Raw genomic sequence first — 8,801 nt, 5'->3', positions numbered from 1 at the left:
TTATTCATACATGTGCAGTAGAAACCATTAAGTGACTAAGGAAAACCAGAAAGCTGGTTATGATTTTCGAGTCCTTTGAAATTATTTTTACTAGCATAATGTAGTCCACCCAGCCAATAATACATGTTATCCTTTACACATATGTATATGTATATATATATATATATATATATATGTCATGTTATTTCACATATGTTTGAAAACCCGATGAATGTAAAAACGGGCATATATTATATATATATTCACATATGTAATAGATGTATGTGTTTTGAAACTAAGTAACGATGAAAAGGTTGATGTATATAAAACCTTTGATTGCATGCTTTCATTTTTAATTGAATGTAACATAAACATAACCTCTTTTGCTGAAAAGATGCTAATAAAACCATAATCCAATCTAGCACTCTTTTCATTGTGTTTCTAATCCAATCTAGCACTCTTTTCATTGTGTTTCAATCATTTCGCCATGACTGAACGTCTGCTGAAAAATATTTACTACACTCCTTCAAACCCAGGATCCTATGGAGGGGTCAAGAGTCTGCAAAGGTCCGTGGTGGATGAAATCGGTAAACGGGTTGATGATAAGGAAATCAAAAACTGGTTAGCAGCTCAGGATGCATACATGCTACATAAACCAATCTCTGTGAAATTTAAAAGAAACAGAGTCATTGTAAAAAAACACAGATGAACAATGGCAGGCCGATTTGGTGGACAAGACCAACATAATGGGACCATGAAATTTATGCTAACGTGTATAGATATACTTTCCAAGTATGCTTGGGTATGCATGATGAAAAACAAGACAGGTGCTGAGGTTACCAAAGCCTTTGTTTCAATTCTAAAAGAAGGCAGAGTTCCTAAAAAACTTCAGACTGATGAAGGGAAAGAATTTTTTAATAAAAGTTTCAAAACATTAATGAAAAAAACAACGTCAATCAATTTGCTACTGGGACGGGACAAAAAGCATCAGTGTGTGAACGGTTCAACAGGATGTTGAAAACCAGAATGTGGAGATACTTCACAGCCATCAATACGAGAAAATACATCGATGTGGTACAAGACTTGGTTCATGCTTATAACAACAGCTTTCACAGAAGCATTCAAATGAAACCCGTTGAAGTGAACGAAGGAAATTCCTTCACAGTGTTTAAAACCTTGTATGGGTTGTTTCAACCGAAAAAGGTGGAAAAACTAAGATTGAAGTTTAGAGTCGGTGATACCATCAGAATGTCACGATTAAAAAGACATTTTGAGAAAGGGTACGAGCAGGATGAATCACTTTATGGATGAATATTTTACCGTTTCTGAATGTCTAAGGAGAGACCCTCCTGTATACAAATTACGGGATTTTGATGGGGAAAATATAGATGAGATCTTTTATGAAGAGGAGCTGCAAAAGACTTTAGTGGCCTTTAAAACTGAAAAAAATTGTAACTCGGGTTTATTTTGTTCATCAGCTCATCATACAGAGGTTGCCAACATGTATAACACCATACAATGTTATCAGGAACAAGGAACTCGTGATTGTGTGAACCTACGGAGATACATAAAATAGAATTATAAACCGTGAGCATAAAAAGATCATCATGATGGTATCTTCTTTACCAGAACAAATAGATGTCACATCATTTAATGATTCATTTAAGTAAATAGAATTACCTACTTCGAAGTTCAAGTTTTTCTGTATAGCTAGCCATGAGAATAAGAATAGCCATCGAGTTTCAGTCAATCAAAATGTTTCACGTACTCTAAAACACAATGGTCATATTTGATATTGATCAAAAATAATCAGAATAAAGATAATATCCTTTCCTAGCTCGCAAAAAGAATAGATACGTACATAATGTACATAATATGTAATTATCGTTTGTTAAGATGTATGTTTTATCTAGACCTAAAAATTAATTATGACGCTAAGCTCTACCGAGTTAAATCATATAACGCATGATAAAGTATTTCAACCATTAGCTAAATAAATAAATAGCTAGATACACGTCAGCCTTTTTAGTAACTTATACTAATATAAAGTATAGCATGAATTAGTTAAGCATTACTGAATTGCTTACCTGTTCAAAACGGATGAGCCATGTCCATGTTCGTTCAGAGGTCCTGACAAAAGTTTTTAGATGTATCGCTTACAATTACGACTGTGAACTAAAGGAGTGAAGTACCGTAAAACACGGCTTTAAGAAAGAAGTGTAGGTGGGAAAAAAGGAAATGGTTTTCAGATAAAAGCTGTAAATTACAATCCACCCCTCCCCAACACCACTCTCAGATGTGGAATGCACTGAAAAGTGTTAAGGGCCCAAAGTGTGATAACGGACAAGAACCTAGTGTGATAAAACTTGTAAAGTAACCACATCCTGCTTTTTCCGTGAACGACGAGATGCCCGTGTACCTGCAGTGCCAGGGGATTTACTGTCTCTGGTTCGGTGGCGCTGAGATGTAGCGAACTCGGACTGTGCAGAAACAACTGGAGTTTTGTCCAAGCCTACCGTATCAGGAATGGGTTTGCTATTCCTCGACTAGTTTTGGCCAAGGGCGAGCGAGGGACTGCGGGTTGCATGACTGCACATTCCTTGACCAATGCACTGTTAATGATCCATTTTATTTCTGTTTGTTCATTCATACCACATCAAAGCCAGTTCACGTAATTTTCAAAGCCAGTGTGCGTGCCCTAAAAGTATGCAAACTGTTCAAAACATATGCCTTAAATTAGAAAATGATATGTTACTGATCACTGAAATAACCAACTTTCTGGAGAAGCAGATCCAGTCTGGTTAGCAGTGGCTCGCACTGCTGTCTGTGCAAACAGTTATACTGTGTATGACTATGTATGTGACGAATAAACCAAACTTGAACTTGAACAGTGTGCACTTAAAAAAGGGATCCTCACGATTCTTTTCCAGCTGTTTGTCTTGGTTTTATTTGATAATGTTTCTCTCATCAATTATGCAAAATATATGTATTGAATTCTGTTAAAATTATTATAATAAATGCATTTATCTATTATATTTACACATATGTTCTGTGTCTGAACAGGCAGGGTATGGATACATATAATTTGACATTTCCCAGATCTATAAACAAATCTCACATACAAGACTGCACCTTTTGCAAAATTGTATACTTGTTTTTGTATCTGGAGTAAGCAGAATTAATGCCGTAGGTCACAGAAGACCTGTCTTTTTTGTGTGTTTGCTTTAACAGAGACCTCTTGTGGTGACTTGTCACAACTACAGCAAGAGGCAGTCGCAGACGAGCTCTTGGACGCCAAAGATCACAATAGTTTGGACTTTCATGTTCTATTTGTGCTTTATTATGCGTACAGTAGTTGTGGCATGTTTTATTTTTCCTTTCATAGCATCTCATAACATAGTAAAGTGAACAGTGGGAAAGTGGAACAAAAGAAAGGCATTAACATTGGGTCCCATGACAGTGTTGCAGTAAAGAAAGGAAAATAGGACATAGCTCACATTTCTTTTCAAGTAGCTCTCTATCTATCTATCTATCTATCTATCTATCTATCTATCTATCTATCTATCTATCTATCTATCTATCTATCTATCTATCTATCTATCTATCTATCTATCTATCTATCTATCTATCTATCTATCTATCTATCTATCTATCTATCTATCTATCTATCATTCTCCCTCTCTCTTGCTGTCCCAGACAAATTGGGACACACGTCTGTGCTACTGGTTTAGGGTTAGGATTAGGGTTTGGTTAGGGTAGTTTTTTTTGTTTTTTTTTTTAACAATACCCATATTTTTATACATTATATATTTTATATATTTTAATGTTGATTGTTTTGGTTCTGTATAAATTAAAAAAGTTTTTATGCTGCATTTGGCCTCAATTAATGTATTTTAAACATATTAGATGTGAGTCCTTGACCAGCATGTCAATAAAGCTACATCCAGTTGCTCTTATTACAGTGTGTTCAGTTCTTCTTGAAAGGGTAACATCGCAATTCTAAATTGTATTACAGTAAACCAAAGATTAAAGATTATTTGGTTGTACTATTCTATTGATCCTATAGTCAGTGGCTATCAACAAGAAATGATCAAGCACAGTTTTATTGGGTGTGTGTCTGGAAAGAGAACTACAGTTCCCGGTGAGATTTTTGGTTCAAGATTAATCATCATGCAAATGATTGTGATTAACGCTTTGTCTGTTTAATTAAACTATCATACTATAAACCTAATATTTTAACAGGGCTGGCAACTTTCTAGATCCGATTATTACACGTGTGTGAAGTACAGGTGCTGTAGCTTTACAAAATAGAAAATGTCCACAGTAGCCTAATTATAATATATACATCCAAAATAAACACCAGAAGCCTGGACGAATACTAATGTACATAAGTGCATTAAATCTAGGTAGGACTGCTCGATAGGTAGGATAACAAAACACTTGTCCCGCCATATAAAAGAAATGAGAGCGTGATAAGGACTCCAAGTCGCCACCAGATGGCGCCCGAGACCGCTTAAACTTATTCCAGTCGGAGCTGCCTTTTACATTAACATGCCAGGGTACACACACTGGATGTTTAATCTTTCTAATGGGTAAGCTATATTTTTATAGTTAGAAAATATTTTTTTTAATTATTAATCAGTTAAGGAATTCAAGCTGTTGCATTTTTCTGAGGTGAGGGAATATTGCATAACCCTGTACTGGCCAAATAATTCGATTTGATGTGCTATTTTGTGGAATAATACCATACCAGGTATGGTGGCAACTTCCATCGAAAACTACTTTATCATCACAAACTACATCTAAGGAACTACCAGAAACGTAAGTAACGTTAACATTTTGCTTTTTGCAACATGTTTATTCTTCGTCGTTAGCGATAGTTTTATCTGTGAGAAGTGTAGTTGAATTGCTAGTCTGACGGAGAAGACTCAAGCGCTAGAAGTGCTCTGGTTATAGGGGACTTTATTTTGCGACACGTGAAATTAGCAGGCCTTTAGGGAGACCAGCAGCAACAGTTGGCTGTATAGCAGGTGCCAGGGCGCCGGATGTTGCAGGTAGTGTTAAGGTTTTAGGTAAGCATGGGTTTTCTAAGATAGTTATTCACGTAGGAGCTAACGATATACGCCTTCGTCAGTCAGAGATTACTAAAAATAATATTGAAGAGGTGTGTCAATTAGCGAAGGCGATGTCCGATGCTGTAGTATGCTCTTAATAACATAATTAGTATTAAAGTAACTGATTCACAGAAAACTCCTTTTATCTAAAGCTGGGTTTACTAAATGTTAGATCATCAGCGTCTAAAATGCTCATGATAACTGAAATACTAACAGATCATAGATGTAATGTACTTTTCCTAACAGAAACCTGGATCAAGCCAAACGAGTACATAGCTTTAAATGCAGCGTGTCCTTCTGGCTACAGCTATGTACACCACCCTCGTCTAACTAGCCGTGGAGGTGACATTGCAGTTATTTCTATTGACACATTAAGCATAAACCAGAAAGCCTTTGAAATGATTTTTACTAGCATAAATCATGTAGCCAGCGATAAAAAGCCCATCCAGCCTCTTCCAGTAATTGGCATCTACAGGCCACCAGGACGCTACTCAGAATTTATTAAGGAATTTGCAGATTTCCTTTACATTTTTGTTGGTGATTTCAACAATATTCACTTTGATAGTGGCCAAGACCCTCTGATGGGCCTTTAGTTCTATATTAGAATCAGTTCGTTTTACCCAATGTATAACAGAACCCATACACTCTGGTGGACATACGCCTGACTTAGTACTGAGCTATGTTGTAGATGTAGTTATACTACTCCATCTCAGACCATTCCTTAATTTCATTTGAACTATGTACGCACAATCACATCAGCCACTGCACCTGGTTTTATTGGCAATCTACCAGACATATCATTTGCGACTAGGATGCCCTCAGACCCTACAGAACTTGGTCAAATAACTGAATGCTTAGAATCAGTATTCTGCTGCACACAACTCCGAGGACTGGAAATCATTATACCAGTCACGGTAGTCGGACGTAGTCCCTTGTGACTCCTCCACTTCCGTCCCAGGACCACACTCCCGTATTGTGGGAGTCAGCAGGGTAGCCAAGAACACGGGGGAATTGCATGCACGAGCTGGGGAAGTGTGTCTACTCCCCTTCCTCCCCTTCTTCCTACCCTTCCCAGGCATCCTTCTTCGGTTGGTGTTTCTGTAACGTCTCGAGGTAAACAGGATGCGGGGAAGAGGCACGATTAACCAGACGTTTATTACACACACGAATGATACATAAAACAACCCACATTACACCTTAAACATCAACAAACACACTACGACACAGGAGATGTATATACATTAAAGACGATTACACATAATGCAGAACAGGTGGACAACACGAGAGGACATGGCAACACGGATGAACACACACAAACCAAGACGTTTGAGGAGGGGGTGGGGCCATAACATGACATTGGCAGTCTCCCAGACATATTATTTGTGACTAGGATGCCCTCAAACGCCACAGAACTTCATCAAATAACTGAATGCTTAGAATCAGTATTCTGCTGCACACTTAATGATGTTGCCCCACTTAAGAATAAAAACATTAGGGACAAAAAATTGGTACCTTGGTATAATGACCACATTTGCAATTTAAATCAAAACACTTTCACATTTTAAATAAAAAATTGAATGTAAATGGCGCCACACTAAGCTTGTAGTCTTCCGGCTTGCATGGAAGGAGAACCTTCTCAAGTTTAGAAAAGCACTTATTACCGCTCCAACAGCTTATCTCTCAAACCTAATAGAAAAAGAAAAAAATAATCCTAGATTTCTTTTTAGTACAATTGCCCATCTAACTAAGAATAAGATTGACACCAATGCTCAGATTACATCACCACCATAGTAGTAAGGAGTTCATGGATTTCTACAATGAGAAAATAAAGCACATTAGAGATAACGTTAAGAGCATTAATATGACATCGGGCAACTACTTAGGTACAACCAAGAACAACCAAGCCAAAAATGACTTTTGAATCCTTTACACCTATCCAAGAGCCAGAAATTGCATATCTGATGTCACGCTCAAAGTCCTCCAGTGCTTACTAGATTCACTGCCCACACACTTTCTTAAAGAAATTCTACCTGAAGTAATTGAACCTTTACTAAATTTAATAAACTAATCCTTAAATATTGGCTACGTTACTAAATCATTCAAATTTGAAGTAATCAGACCACTTCTCAAAAAATCTAACCTCAACCCATGTCAGCTGTCAAACTACAGACCGATCTCAAACCTACCATTTATTTCCAAGATCCTAGAAAAAGCTGTAGTTCAGCAGCTAAGCGCATATCTGAATCAGAACCGAATGCATAAAGGATGTTGAGAAACTTTCTCTCACTTAATCCTGACAAAACAGAGGTGCTTCTATTAGACACAGAGACAGCTAGATCCTCTAATTACTCAATGAACCTCAGTGAAATCACAGTCACATCTTCCCTAACAGATAAAGATCTTGGAGGTATCATGGATCCCAGTCTCTCGTTTGAAGCTCATGTAAATAATATTTCTAGGAAGGCCTTTCTCCATCTTAGGAACATTTCTAAGATTAGAAACATGCTCTCCTCACATGATGCAGAAAAGATAGTCCATGCATTTATTACTTCAAGATTGGACTATTGTAATGCCCTACTATTAGGCTGTACTACTAAGTGGTTAAACAAGCTCCAGCTAGTTCAAAATGCAGCAGGCAGAGTGCTCACTAGAACGACAAAATCTGAATCCATCACGGCTATCTAAGATACTTTACATTGGCTCCCAATAAAATTTCATATTGATTATAAAATACTTCTAATTACCTACAAAGCATTGAATGGTCTTGCCCCACAGTTCCTTAGAGAACTCTTAGTTCATTATAAACCACCATGTCTGCTTAGATCGAAAGGTGCAGGTTCTTTACTTGTACCAAGACACTTTACTTGTTTTTTCATTTTATAATTATATTTTTCTCTTTAAATTGTTATTATTGTGGTGACTGTTGTCAGCCAGAGGAGGATGGGCCCACCGTTTAGTTTTAGTTCCTCTCAAGGTTTCTTCCTCATGCTCTAGTGGGGTTTTTCTTGCCACTGTCAGCCTTGGCTTGCTCACTGGTGGCTTGGACTTGGACATTTGTAAAGGTGCTTTGTGACATCTGTTCTAAAAAGCGCTATATAAATAACTTTTGATTTTGATTTTTGATTTGATCTCCTGAGGAAAAGCCAGAGTAGCTCCCACTCTGAGGCAGATGCTTCCTCTGTGAGCCATTTCCCACCACTGGATGAGCCCCAGAGACAGCAAAGGATCCGCGGCCCACAGGCTGCTGTCAGAGAAGAGCGGCCCCTCTTCAGGCAGGTGGCAAAGAGCTATAATTACAGAGCATACCTAAAAAGACACAAATGGCATGCTTTGGAAAAATAAATATAAAAATTAGTGAGGGTCACCCTGACAGCGAATACATTTGTTTCTGTGTTTTTAAAAGTTGATTTTATTAATGAAACCTGTTTAGCATTACCGATATCATAACACCAGGTATGTACACCGTGTTCTAACGCTGTTTTAGGGAGAAGAAGAAGGGGAGCTTGACTCTGGTGCAGTCTCTGGCCCAGAACCACACCGACATCCTGCTTCCCAAGCTCCACGATGTGTGCCTGACTGTGGTCCAGAGGGGCCCTCTCAGGGACAAAAGATTCTCTAATCAAATCATATAAACAATGGCCCAAAAAGGAGCTTCGCATTTTGCTGTCCGAGCTGGAATTGCTCTGTTTTGTGACCAAAATGGTTCTA

The sequence above is a fragment of the Electrophorus electricus genome, unplaced genomic scaffold (genome assembly GCF_041902795.1).
Source record: "Electrophorus electricus isolate QZ-2024a unplaced genomic scaffold, ASM4190279v1 Scaffold38, whole genome shotgun sequence".
Lineage (NCBI taxonomy): Eukaryota > Metazoa > Chordata > Actinopteri > Gymnotiformes > Gymnotidae > Electrophorus > Electrophorus electricus.
Note: the sequence above shows the minus strand (reverse complement) of the source record.